The sequence below is a fragment of the Sander lucioperca genome, chromosome 9 (genome assembly GCF_008315115.2).
Source record: "Sander lucioperca isolate FBNREF2018 chromosome 9, SLUC_FBN_1.2, whole genome shotgun sequence".
NCBI lineage: Eukaryota > Metazoa > Chordata > Actinopteri > Perciformes > Percidae > Sander > Sander lucioperca.
This window is the reverse complement of record NC_050181.1, coordinates 15099402-15113378: the sequence shown is the minus strand read 5'-3', so window position 1 is coordinate 15113378 and position 13977 is coordinate 15099402. Positions and strand designations below refer to the sequence as shown.

General features: G+C 38.2%; 1 protein-coding gene across 2 annotated transcripts in view; it reads left to right on the top strand.

Annotated features, from left to right (window-relative positions):
* Window positions 1-7596: 7596 nt before the first annotated feature.
* The window catches only part of disp1 (dispatched homolog 1 (Drosophila)), a 142639-nt gene continuing 136258 nt past the window's right edge, over window positions 7597-13977 (top strand). For both annotated transcript variants that reach the window (XR_004104289.2, XM_031295490.2), the window contains exons 1-2: window positions 7597-7783; window positions 11297-11387. The gene's annotated coding sequence lies outside the window, so the exon portion shown is untranslated. The remainder of the gene's footprint in view (window positions 7784-11296; window positions 11388-13977) is intronic.

Sequence of the window (13977 nt, the reverse complement as noted above, 5' to 3'; positions counted from 1 at the left end):
CTTAATTTGTAAAGTAACTAAAGCTGTAACAGATGAATGTAGTGGAGTAAAAAGTACAACATTTCTCTCTGAAATGTAGCGGAGTAGAAGTAGAAAGTGGCATGAAAAGAAAACACTCAAGTAAAGTACAGTACTTCACTAAATGTACTTTACATTCCACTCTGTGTGTGTGTGTGTGTGTGTGTGTGTGTGTGTGTGTGTGTGTGTGTGCCGTGGTGTAGTGTAATGTATTGTAGTGGGTATACTGTACTGTATATATTGGCTAGAATCAGCCTTTTTGTTTTTTAGTTTTTGGAGGGAGGGGGGGGCATATGATAGTGGGGGGTCTGGGTGTCCTCCCCAGGGAAGCTTTGAGCATCAACGACTTCATTTCCTCTATTTGGATACACTTTTATGCACCAATTTACAGTGGAAATACCTTTATTTAGCCTATGTGAAGAAGAAAAACACAGATGACAATTCAAAATATATCATAAATATAATGGAAAGTATGTTGTTGTGGGTCATTGGGCATTTTTAAGTGGGTATATGGAAATCCTGGAGCTTTCTTAGTGCACGTAGACTACACCACTGTGTGTGTGTGTGTGTGTGTGTGTGTGTGTGTGTGTGTGTGTGTGTGTGTGTGTGTGTGTGTAATGGGAGGGGTTAGGATTTTGATTGCATAGTTTTGTTGGGAAGGGGTGGGAGGGAAGACTGGTTTTAGGATGTGGGAATGATTGAGCCCATGATCATTTTATTGATGCAACTTTGCACATTTGTATTATTGTAAATTAGATGTGTTTGTAAAATTGTATTTTCTGATGTTTTGTACTTCACTTGCATTGAATATGTATTGTTCTACTTACCTGCCCAGGGACGACGGGCGTAAAATAGCAATTGTGCTACAATCTGGTGCAATGTATCTCTCCTTGTTTTTATACAAGGTTAATGTTTGATTGTGCATTGTCCCTGTTTAAATAAAATTACATTACCACTGGTTATACTCCTCATAGTATTTATCCTCGACGTTCCACTTCCGGGATTGCTCCGGTTCTGCAGGAAATTCCGCCGGTCTTTTCGCCGGATGTCCGTTTCCTTCCGATTTCTCTGTGTTGGCATTTTAAACTCCGGTGGATTTATGAGGACTATGGTTAACTGCTCCTCAGATCTCTGCAGGGTAAATCCAGACAGCTAGCTAGACTATCTGTCCAATCTGAGTTTTCTCTCGCACGACTAAAACAACCTTTGAACGTACACATGTTCCACCAAAACAAGTTCCTTCACAAGGCTATTTTGCAGCGGCACCGTGCAGAGCATAGCGCCGCCCTAGACGATTGTGATTGGTTTAAAGAAACGCCAATAAACCAGAGCACGTTTTTCTCCCATCCTGGAATGCTGTGTGGACTCCTCCGCGGCGCTGTGGAAGAAGGTCTGGCAATGCGGGACTATACTCCTCATAGCATTCTCTGTACACTCCAGAAAAGCAGGTTTTGGTGACTCCCTTGTGAGTTTTAATCAAAGAAATGACTCAAATAAACGCTTACTTTGTAACTTATGGTCGGCGCTAACAGGAAGAAGAACAAGTTAGCGTCAGGTGAAACCCTATGGATGGTAATCATCTGCGTAGTTGGATTCAGAGGTCACGCTGTGAAAATCTGAGCAGGGCAAAGTGAATGGTATAAGTGTTCTGTTCTCCATTAACAGTCAATGCTTTTGAATGAGACAGACAATCTGCCACGGTGGAGGTGTTAAGTAGTCAGATGCATTTTGAAACACAATAGAATATGATGAATATTAAGGCTGTTAGAGCAGTTAGTGAGTGAGCTAACAGTCATGAATAATGCATAATGGTCTCATAGTGCTCATACAAGGTGCTCATGGTGCCATATTTACAGTCCTCTATATGAGATACATTATAGCAGGAGTGTCAAACTTTTGTCACGTTTCTGTCGACATAAAGCCATTAAAAAGTCAGCAAAAAAGTTCCTTAGCCATCAAAGAGTTTAGCAAATCAAGCAAAATGATAATAACATTTTTTTTTATAACAACCTGTCTCACAGCCTGAATATGAAAACTCTCTGGTTCTGTTGGAAGTCTGGGTCTCAAAGTCAGCAAATCTGTCAAATTCTGCTCTGAGTGTCGCGTATTCGGAGTTTGAAAACAAGTTTCCCTTCTTTTTGTTTTTTTGTGCACAACAATGCTCGCCAAAATGTACTGTACTGTGTACCTAAATTGATATGCGGGCCGAATCAAAATCTGCGAGGGGCCGGGTTCTGCCCGCGGGCCTTGAGTTTGACACATGTGCTTTTATAGTTTCCACTTAGAATGGAGCGCCACAGAATATGGTAAATTAGGCATGAGTGCTATAGGCAGAATCTGTGCTATTTACAGTGTGGTAGTCATACTGCCCCCATGTGACAACTATTGTCCAAATTCTTGGAGAATAAATGAGTTGGTTTGTACTTGACATTGTGTGTTGTTTGGTCTGTCGGCACAGGACTGAGCTGATAGACACACAATCAATTCATCTTTTATTTGTAGCAGTTGAATCCACTTTAAACGGGGCAGACATAAGGTTAAATTGATTTGAAAGCCTTGAAATATCTAAAACATGTTACGATTAGGGAAATGGTGGACCCAAAAATGTAGAGTAAAACAGGGCAGTGGTGAGCTTGAGGATTTAATAAAATAAAAAGTGATACAACAAAAGGAGTCCTGAAGAAAGCAGGCAAAAATGATACCAAAAACCGTTGAGGAACCAAAAGACCAGGCATCCAAAAATAAACTGGCACACCAAGACAAAGAGGGGACGGACACACACACACACACACACACACACACACACACACACACACACACACACACACACACACACACACACACACACACACACACACACACACACACTCATGTTTGTTTCACTATCTTGGTGGGGACCCGTCATTGACATAATGCATTCCCTAGCCCCTTACCCTAACCTTAACCATCACAACTAAATGCCTAACCTTAACCCTTACCCTCACCATAACCATAACCTAATTCTAACCCTAATCCTAAAACCAAGTATTAACCCTCAAACAGCCCTTTAACCTTGTGGGGTCCGGCATTTTGGGCCCCACAAGGCTGTCCGGACCCCACAAGTATACTGTATTCCCAATTTTTGGACCCCACGAATATAGTTAAACAAGACCTCACACACACACACACACACACACACACACACACACAATGATCTGACAACAGACAAAGACAACACAGACTAAATACACAAGGTAACAAGGGTGAAACAAGGGACAGGTGACAGGAGGGCTCAGGAACAGGTGGAACACATCAGGGCGGGGCAGACAATCAAAGGCGGGAAAACACAAGACGTAAACACTTCCGTACATGGAAGTAAAACAAGACATGACATGGGAGAAAACAGACTACAAAATAAAACAGGAAACTGAAACATAAAACATACACATTTATGAAAACAGGGAAAAACGCAACAGAGAACACAAGAGACAGTAAACAACAAGGAAATGGGGGATGAATTAACACAATAAAACAGGAAAAACTATAACAGAAAATCACAACCAGAACAAAACATGCATTTTACACATGGGTGTTTTGTTGCAATGAGTTTCTGTAAATTCTGTAAACAGGATAGTTTAGTCTGGATTTTCCCTTATTTACTGTAGCTAAATTTAGGATCTTCATTGCTATCACATACGTGAAACCCCCTAATACAGGGGTGTCAAACTCAAGGCCCGTGGGCCAAATCCAGCCCCTTACCAACTTTGATCTGGCCTGCACATTTTTGTGGCTATTTTCAAAATTTTGGGGGTGTTTTTCAATGTTTTTGACACTTTTTTGGGTGTTTTGGGGATTCTTTTTCAAAAAATGTTGCGCTATTTTCGACAGTTTTTTTTTTTGTAGCTTTCGCCAACATTTATGCTGTTTTTTTTGCATCATTTGGGACCCTGTTTCCGACATGTCTGGTGCTTTTTTCAACGTTTTTGTCACTTTTTCCAACATTCTTTGCAAATGTGACTTTTTTGATGAAATCAAAGAATAGATCTGGCCCTCGAAGGGATCACTTTTTCCAGTGTGTCCCATAGAGAAGTTGAGTTTGACACTCCTGCCCTAAAACAAACTGAATTTTGTCTTCAAACTATAATTACTGAGTTCTTTTTTTTTTTTAAATGATCACAATGATCATGTTGTGCTTTAAAGTCTTTATTTAGAGAAACATACGGTGGCCGACAGGGGCAAACACCCTGCAACTTAAGAAAACACACGCAAATAGACAAAACACAAGCAAATTAAGAAAACAACTTCATTAATTTGACAACACGTGCAGCATTCAGCAAACGCGCTGCAAATACCACAACACAACCAAATACATAAACGCACTGCAAATAAAAAACGATGCAAAAAGAAAAGCACGCAAACCCCGAAAAAAGAAGCGATGCAAAAAGAAAAACAACTTCATTAATTTGACAACACATGCGCAGCATTCAGCAAACGCACTGCAAATATCACAACACAACCAAATAGATAAACGCGCTGCAAATATGAAACGATGCAAAAAGAAAAGCACACTAACCCAGAAAACAAATGCAACAAAAAAACGCAGAGAGAGACTGTAAATATTAAATCTATGTTTGAGATCTGTTTTCTCTCGTTTGGTGGGTGTGTCTTGGCTCAGGTCACAGCTGATACTCAATCAGCAGAGATGTCTGTAAACTCGTGGTGATAAAACATTTAAAACTGCATCAGTGTTTAACGTTGACGTTTGTTTAAGCCACATGAGAGGGTTTAATTTCGAGGTCCGAAATTACTGAAATGTAGGCCTCCTCAAGTGTAATACTGTGATTATACAACAACGGTTACCAACAAAATAAGTGATCAATCTGTATTCATATTGTGGAGCAAGTCGCTCTTGAAATACAAAAAACAGACAGGATTTATAGTCCCTCCCTGTTTAGTAAACCAGCCAATTTACCGTGGGATTTATCAAACTGAATAAATCCCGCCCGCACATATAAACACAAACCTGCTTTGCTAACTCCAACGAGTTGTAAGTAAGACATCTGCTGAAAAAGTTATTGTATTCATTAGCATGATTGCCATACTGTTTAGTTCACAAACATCCAACACACCAAAGTACAAACACATAGCGGACCAGACGCGAGCTTTTATTTTGAAAAGCCGAAGCTCGGGATGGCACCAGCCGGGAGGGCATGAGACGGGAGCATAGACTGTATATTAATAATATATTATGTTATTAATAATAATAATAATAATAATAATAATAATAATAATATGAATTTAATATTGGTTAATAACGGTCGAAAATCCAGCTGTTCCACTAGTTGCTCCCTCTAGAGGCCTGGAGAACTTCCGTTGTGTAATCTGGATGCAGCGTTTTTTTGTTGCATTTATTTTCGGGGTTTGTGTGCTTTTCTTTTTGTATCGTTTCATATTTGCAGCGCGTTTATCTATTTGGTTGTGTTGTGTGTATTTGCAGTGCGTTTATGTATTTGGTTGTGTTGTGATATTTGCAGTGCGTTTGCTGAATGCTGCGCATGTGTTGTCAAATTAATGAAGTTGTTTTTCTTTTTGCATCGCTTCTTTTTTCGGGGTTTGCATGCTTTTCTTTTTGCATCGTTTCATATTTGCAGTGCGTTTATGTATTTGGTTGTGTTGTGGTATTTGCAGCGCGTTTGCTGAATGCTGCACATGTGTTGTCAAATTAATGAAGTTGTTTTCTTAATTTGCTTGTGTTTTGTCTATTTGCGTGTGTTTTCTTAAGTTGCAGGGCGTTTGCCCCTGTCGGCCACCGTAGGAAACATCACTGTTGTATGATAAAATATTTGTGCGTTAGAGCATGATAATATCTCATCTAACATCAAACTCTAACTGAACAATTCATAATTTCCAGTTATCTGAGTGGAGTCTTTCTAGTGGGAACATAAAGTCATTTCTTTTTGTCTGAAGAAAAGACAACACATTTAAATGAAAATGAATGAAAATAAAACTAGTTTCCAACCTAACAATGTGTTTCAGTTTAGTTTGAGAAAGAGTATCGCAAATACATGTCACATATAAAACCTTCAATTTAATTGGATTTTTTACATGTGCTCTGTATACTGTATATTCACATGTGTACTGTACAAATGATTTATGAAGGTTGTAAGGTTCTTGTTGTACACTTACTTATCTATTTTCCTTAGGCATTAGACGTCCCTTTAGTATATACTTTTTCAAAATGATCTCTCTTTCATTACTTCAGTAAAACTATTACTATTCAATATGACGATCTCTATGATAGTGTTACAGTTCGGACACAGATGTGGAACACAATCTGAACAAGGCATCAGTTGTTGGAGCAAATCTAATTAAGTGAGAGGGAAAGATATTTATGGATTGACCCTGATGCACTGTGTCATGTAATGCACTTCCGAACAGCAGAGGGAAACTACGACCATCTTAATGGCTTGTAATTTCGGAGAGCACTCTAGTTCTTTCCTCTTTTAGCTTTTCTTCTTGGCATCCACCTCCCTCCACCTCCTCCATTCTGATCATGTTTTGTGTGTGGCAAAGACCTTGTCATACTGCCATAACTGGGATTATTAAAACTTGAATGACAAACCGGAATATTATTTTTGATTAAGAGATATACAGTATATATACACTAGCGGTCAAAAGTTTGGGGTCACTTAAAAATTTCCATTCCACTCCATTATAGACAGAATACCAGCTGAGATCAGTTGCATTGTTTTTTTAACCAGGGCAGCAGTTTTCAGATTACATTATGTGCTTACATAATTGCAAAAGGGTTCTCCAATGTTTTCTCAGTTAGCCTTTTAAAATGATATCAGATTAGTAAACAGAATATGCCTTTGGAACATTGGATGAATGGTTGCTGATAATGGGCAATGTAGATATTGCATTAAAGATCAGCCACTTCTTTCTACAACAGTCAACAACCCTTTTGCAATTATGTAAGTACATAATGTAATCTGAAAACTGCTGCACTGATTAAAAAAAAACAATGCAACTGATCTCAGCTGGTATTCTGTCTATAATGGAGTGGAATGGAAATGTCTAAGTGACCCCAAACTTTTGACCAGTAGTGTGTATACCTTACCTTCTGCTATTGATCCTTCTGCTATTGATCCTTTCATACAGATTTAAGCAGTTGTTTAAAACTATTATTCATCATTTGGGTCTTTTTAGTAGCCTATAGGCTATAATGTAACATTAATAGGTCTAATTTGGCAAAATGCCTACATATAAACTGAAAAAGTGACACTAAGGGTGTTTTATTTATTCACAATTATAACTGTCAAAAATGGAATATTGATTCAGTTGTTCCGTTTTTTTCAATAGCCTTTATGAATTAGTTTTGACTGTTCTATATTGAACTGTATTATCACACCTCGCCACAAATGTATCTCTTTGTCCTTATTTTTACTAGACCCCTTAAAATGAGACTACAGGATGATAGGCTTCTAATACAATTACGAGAAAAAACTACTAGAATAATATAAAAATAAGCTACTGTACCACTCCATATAGACTTCGAGAAGATCGTTTGCTCCTAGTACACTTCGAAGTTCCCTACATTTTTCCAGAAACCTCCTAATGGCTTTCGAGTGCAAACAAGAACTCAGTGCGCAGCTGCCCACCAATGGTTGATGCTTGGCTAGTGGATACATCAGCATCCGGCAAAAACTAGGACCAGGAATACTTTTCCTATCGCCTGTTAGTACTCAGCGTGTGTTTTTGCTTTCGCCCCCGGTGGGTGCCCCATGTGAGTATGCAGCTTGGTTGTGTTGTGTAAGAAACCCCAGAGAAAGCACTGTTGTTAAACCAGCTGTTTTGGTCAGCGAAATTAGCTGGCAGAGGCTAGCAGCGTCACTCAGCTAACATGAACTTAAAGCTAGCCAGCAAACGTCAGCGTTGGATTGTTTTGGTGGTAAAATAAGGCTTAATATACAGAGTTTGGAGCACTCGGTGATGATGAGACAACGTGTCGGAATGCCGTGGGTTCGCTAAAGGAAGCTTTTGGTAATAAAGGTTAACGCTAGCTTGGCTGATATGGCTGTGATTTGACATTTAACGCCAAGGGTATACTAATAACGTCATCTTAATTGACACAAGAACAGGTTCCAGCCTAAAGCTAACGTTTTAAAACTCCCACCTAACACTTTGAATTTAGTACGTTTATGCGAGCGTGTGTTTTAGCTGTTGCTACGTTAACAAAAGTGTAACATGTAATGTTAATTTAATTGTTATTTAGTCTCGTATTGCCATACCTATGTTATTATTAATGTGTGTAACATTTGCGCATTGTTAGTTTGCTAAAACAAGCGTCTTATGGAACTAAACTACTATCGTGCAAAAAACATTCCTGTGCTGTGCTCTCCTGCTGTGTTTTGGTTGTATTGTCGAGAACATGTTAGCAGACCGAAAGTAGAGACTGGTCCGGGCTCGCTGTTTTTGAAAAGGAGTTGCTAAACTCAGTTATTTGAACACCTGCTTAAGTGTTCGCAGGGAAGGGAAGTCCTATTTCATTGTCAAACAACTGCATGCAAATGAAATTATCTGTCCAATTCAGAGACTCTTAACACTTTAGCTTCGTGATCTGCAACAGCTGGATTAAACCCATACTATTTTTCAATCAGCTTTCCTTCTTTGTCTTCTCAGTCTCTAACAGAAAATATCACCCTTGACTTCTTATTTTTCACTAATTCAACTTTTCTTGTTCCATTCCATTGTTTGTTCTTCTTTTGTCTTCTTTTTCTTAGTCACATCCCTGAAACCAGCCTTAAATAATAATTTTTTTTTGTTTTCAAAGTTTCTTATATACAGTATAGATATGGTAGGCTATATTACCCCCCCCCCCCCCCCCAACCAGGCCTAATCCACTGGGAATTCTTTTTTTTTTTTATCTATTTTTAGATGTTTTTTTTTAAAATACAGTTTCAGTGGGTCAGCTCCTTTTTGGAATATCATATTTTTAAATCTCCAGTTAGAGTTTAGCACTGACTTAATGTTGGACCCTATGGAGTCTGTCTTATAGCTTTTTTTAAATTCTCAATTTGGCGACTCCTTCGATGATTCCGTCATCACAGAAACTATTTGGCTCTACATTAATGCTGCCATCAGTCTGTGACTGTCCCGCGCCAGGCCCCCTTGCCACTAGAGGTGCAACGATGAATCGATTAATCGATTAGTTGTCAACTATTAAATTAATCGGCAACTATTTTGATAATCGATTAATCGTTTGAGTCATTTTTTTATAAAAAAATAATATTTCTCTGATTCCAGCTTGTTAAATGTGAATATCTTCTAGTTTTTTCTCTCCTCTGTGACAGTAAACTGAATATCTTTGAGTTTTGGACAAAACCAGACATTTGAGGATGTCATCTTAGGCTTTGGGAAACACTGATCCACATTTTTCACCATGTTTTGACATTTTTATAGATCAAACAACTAATCGATTAATCGAGAAAATAATCAACAGATTAATCGACTATGAAAATAATCGTTCGTTGCAGCCGTACTTGCCACCGGGCTAAACTACTTTTCTGGGGGAAACCCTGTATATATACAATTTAGATATTCTAAGACTTCTAGAGGAGTTATATTGCAAAGATTGAAGTCAGTATGTGTGACCTAGACAGTGAACTCTTTAAATATGTCCCATGACCTTTTCGTCAAGTGAAAATGAACGCTTTACCTACTCTCACTTTAAAACACAAGAATGTACGGCACCATCAAGCAAATCCCTCTCATTAAAGCGTAATGGAAGTAAACAGTCAAGTTAGCTTCAGGTTTTAATTAAGAGAAGGAATTGCCTAATTCTATAAAAAGTAAAAAAGATGTTAAATACCTTGTGCACATGGACTGGTTACTTAGCTCTGCGTTATTAGTTTGTGAGTGTTTCTCTCACGAGCATTAGCAAACTAATCCTCTTCTCATAGCTTCTCAACATGTTATGAACGCGACCAGCAGCTCTTGAGCTGCATAACTGTTTAGTTAAAAAAAAAAAAATCTTCTAGTCAAAATTGACAAAAAAAACCAACTTTCTTTTAACAGGCAGAAACCTCGGACAGAACCTGACTCTTGGTGGGCTATGTGCCGCGACAGGTCTTCTGATTTGCAGTCTTTTTTGTTAACCAAAATACGTTTATTTCCCTCATCTTTGGACTTATATTTGCCAGACAGCATTACCTTATTAAACAGGATATCAGTACGACCAGAACGTTAGATCTAGAGATGTTCCGATACTGCCTAAAATGCTGGTATCGGTATCGGGAAGTACTGGAGTTAATGCACCGATCCGATACCACGTAATAAAGCCCTAAAGAAAATCTACGTTAAAGTAGTTTTATTTATGTTCTTTTTCCGGTATAACTGACTGTCAAACTGGATAATAAAAGAAAGGTCTGGGGCGTTCATTATTTGTGTTTGTTCATGTTTCACAAAGAGTTTAACCTGAGCCAGGCCGACAACAAAGATATAGAAATAATATCACATCCATACAGGGATAGTAGTATACAGTTGTTAAAATATATGACACACTGGTATCGGATCAGTACTCGGTATCGGCCGATACGCAAGTTCAGGTATCGGAATCGGTATCGGGAAGCAAAAAATGGTATCGGGCCATCTCTAGTTAGATTAGTATGAAAGTACAGAGAAATGACCTCATGGGTAATGCGTGCGCCTGTATTTCACTCAGTTTCCTTGATAAAGATGCTGATGTGACATAGAACTGGTGCAATATCCAAATCGCAGGGGGGTGCAACATTTGTTTAAGACAAAATATGTGTCAAACTGCAAATTGTATGCTACAGACTAATAAAAAAAAAAGAAGCTTTGTTTGGTTAAGATCCTCACAAAAATTACACTATAATCATATACATTTTTGAATATTTTTCAATGAAAATGAGAATGATACAAAATTGAACATTCCCCCATTATCGTGGATCATATGACAGTTGCATTATCAGTCAAAATAATCACAATTAGATATTTTCCTCATATAGTGCAGCCCTAGTGTGACGTCCAGCCCATGTCCAGACACATTCCAAAGTGTGGAATTTCATACAGGCCTATCCAAAAAGTTGTATTGCGAAATGTCTTGTCAGCCCAGGTGTTGCTGCCTTGTTTCTAGGCAGATCAAAACAAATAAAGTGATAAATGCCAGTTTTTGTTGATCTAATGTTTTGTGGGAGATATATGGGTTTTGCTGGGAAATGTTGCTCAATGTTTTGTTTTTTTCCAGTGATTTGTTAATGCCTTTTTCTCTTATCAGAGTTTCTCGGAGGCTACCAAGGTGAGGTCAGCGCATTGCTGTCAGAAACGAGGAAACGCAAACACAGAGTTCATCCGATTAACTTGTAACTGTAAGTACCTAGAACACGTTCAACATCTTTCACACCCACACTACAATCTATCACATACAATTACACATCGCTGATTTCACTTCATTTACATGAATTATAGTACTTGGCTTTTATACATCTGTTTTTTTTTTTTTTTCAAAAAATTTTCATTGCAATTACAATTTTCAACAACCCCCTCCCCTGTCCCAACTAGGGGTGGGGGAAAAAAATCGATACAGCAAAGTATCGCAATATTTTCCATGGCAATGCTGTATCGATACATGGGCGCCAAGAAGCGATCTTTTATTATATAAATTGCACATGAGAATTTAAGTTTTTAGTACTGAAATAATTAAATACATTTTTTTTTCAGACCATAGATCGTAAGATGAACAAACAGAGAAATGTATTTTTTTTTTAAGATAAAACAGATGTTGACAAAGTTTTCCTTTGCGGACATCATTTTAAGTTGGAAAATGGGTAATAAATTGCAATATATTGAAGAATATTGCAATATAATTAAAATCGTATCATGACATACTGTAAGTATCGTGATAATATCGCATCGTGGGGCCTCTGGTGATTCCCACCGCTAGTCCCAACCCACAACAAAATTTCTCTCTCAACCTCTGCCGTACTACAACAACCAAAAAACAGAAAGCCAGTTATATGACAGTATCGCAGTAGAAAACTCCCCTTTGTCTTCGTCTTTTCCAAACCGTTCAAATGGCCTCTAGATTTGCTCATACACCCCCAATTTGCCTCTCAATATGTATATTAGGGGTGGGAATCACCAGAGGTCCCACGATATGATATTATCACAATACTTATGTAACAATACGATGTTAAAGCGATTTTAATTATATTGCAATATTCTTCAATATATTGCAATTTATTACCCGTTTTCCAACTTCACATTATGTCCCCAATGGAACACTTTGTCAACATCTGTTTTATCTAAAAAAAAAAAAAAAAAAAATACATTTCTCTGTTTGTTCATCTTACGATCTAGTGGACTGAAAAAGCAATTGATTTAATTATTTCAGTACTAAAAACTTAAATTCTCATGTGCATTTATACAATGAAAGATTGATTCTTGGCGCCCATGTATCGATACAGTATTGCCACGGAAAATATTGCGATACTTTGCTGTATTGATTCCACCCCCCCCCCCACCCCTAATATATATCGGTCTCTTCATGGACATACATTGCACCATATTCTTGATCCAAGCACCAATTGTAGGTGCCTCCATTTCCGTCCACATGAGAGCTGTAGTCCTTTTTGCCTGCAGTTTAGCAAAAATCAATACACTTATATTCTTGGGCTTTCAGATTCAGATTTGTAGTTTTTGTTTTTCATCGTCCCGTGCATTTGTACCCTACTCCCTGAGGCTGGACTGTCCTGCCTCTTTATCATCCTCTTGTAGTTATATGTATGATTCCCAAAAGGCCACTAGGGGGCAGTCTTATGCTTGCTATTCCCCAACATCAGCCCAGTAGCCCACACTGAACAGAGACTTTGCTGTGGGACGTCCTGTTGTGATTTCATGTTTGATGCATAGGAAAAGTGTGACTTTTATAATTTCCTTCATCAACAGAAGTTGGCCACAATCACAAAATGTAGAGGCAAATTTGCGTTTGAATGCTTTTTATGTCATTTATTAATTTCTAAATTATATCACGATGCCCATATAAGCTATTTAGATGCTATTGTGCAAGCTCTAATGTTTGATTTAAAATTTAATAGTAAGCAGTAGCAGCCGGTCCTTTTCCATGCTGTGAGCCATGTGAGCCCAGTAAAGGTAAGAAAGGTAGAATGGTGAGGCTTCGGTGTACCATCATAATATTACTAAAATAATAACCTTCACTGTAAAGTATGTAGGGCCACTTGTGCTTTTAGACACCATGTCTATTCCATTATTCCAGTTTTTTAGAGGAAACGTATGAGGATTAAAAAAAATAAGCTCTGCTCTTGCCTCAAAAAATGTGCAGAAGTCTATTACGTGTTGAATGAATTTACTCAACTTAATTTATATAGCACTGTTCATGCAAGCGTGCAGCTCAAAGTGCTTCACAGAACAAAATGAAAACACATATGGAAAAACACAGAACAATAAAAAAAGATTTAAGCAAGACGAAAAATTCCAGTTTCTGTCCAATTGTCTCTGTATAATGGCTCTACTATTATTCTTTGCTTCTTTTTTTTTAATTTTTTTTTTTACACCGCATAACTGGAGCCAGTTCTCAGAGTATTTATCTGTTCATTTTTTGCAATTTAAAGACAAACTGCAATCTAGAACAGAGCCAAGTCTGGCCGACTGATTTCTACAGATAAATCTGTCCCACTCCAAAAATCTGCTTCCCTGACTGTACCGTAATGAACGCATTTCATTTACCTCGAACTCTTTCCTCGCTCCCTGTCAAACCCCCTCACTGTCTCTGTCTGCTTATTATATCCATACTGGCCCCCCCTTATTCCCCCATGCCGTTCCAAAATGTCTCTGAATCCCTCCATCCTGGCCTCCCAGCCCTTATGAACAACTGGCCCGGACAGCTGGCTTTAACAGCTGCTTGCCATCTCATTTTTGGCCTATCTCCATCTGGGCAAC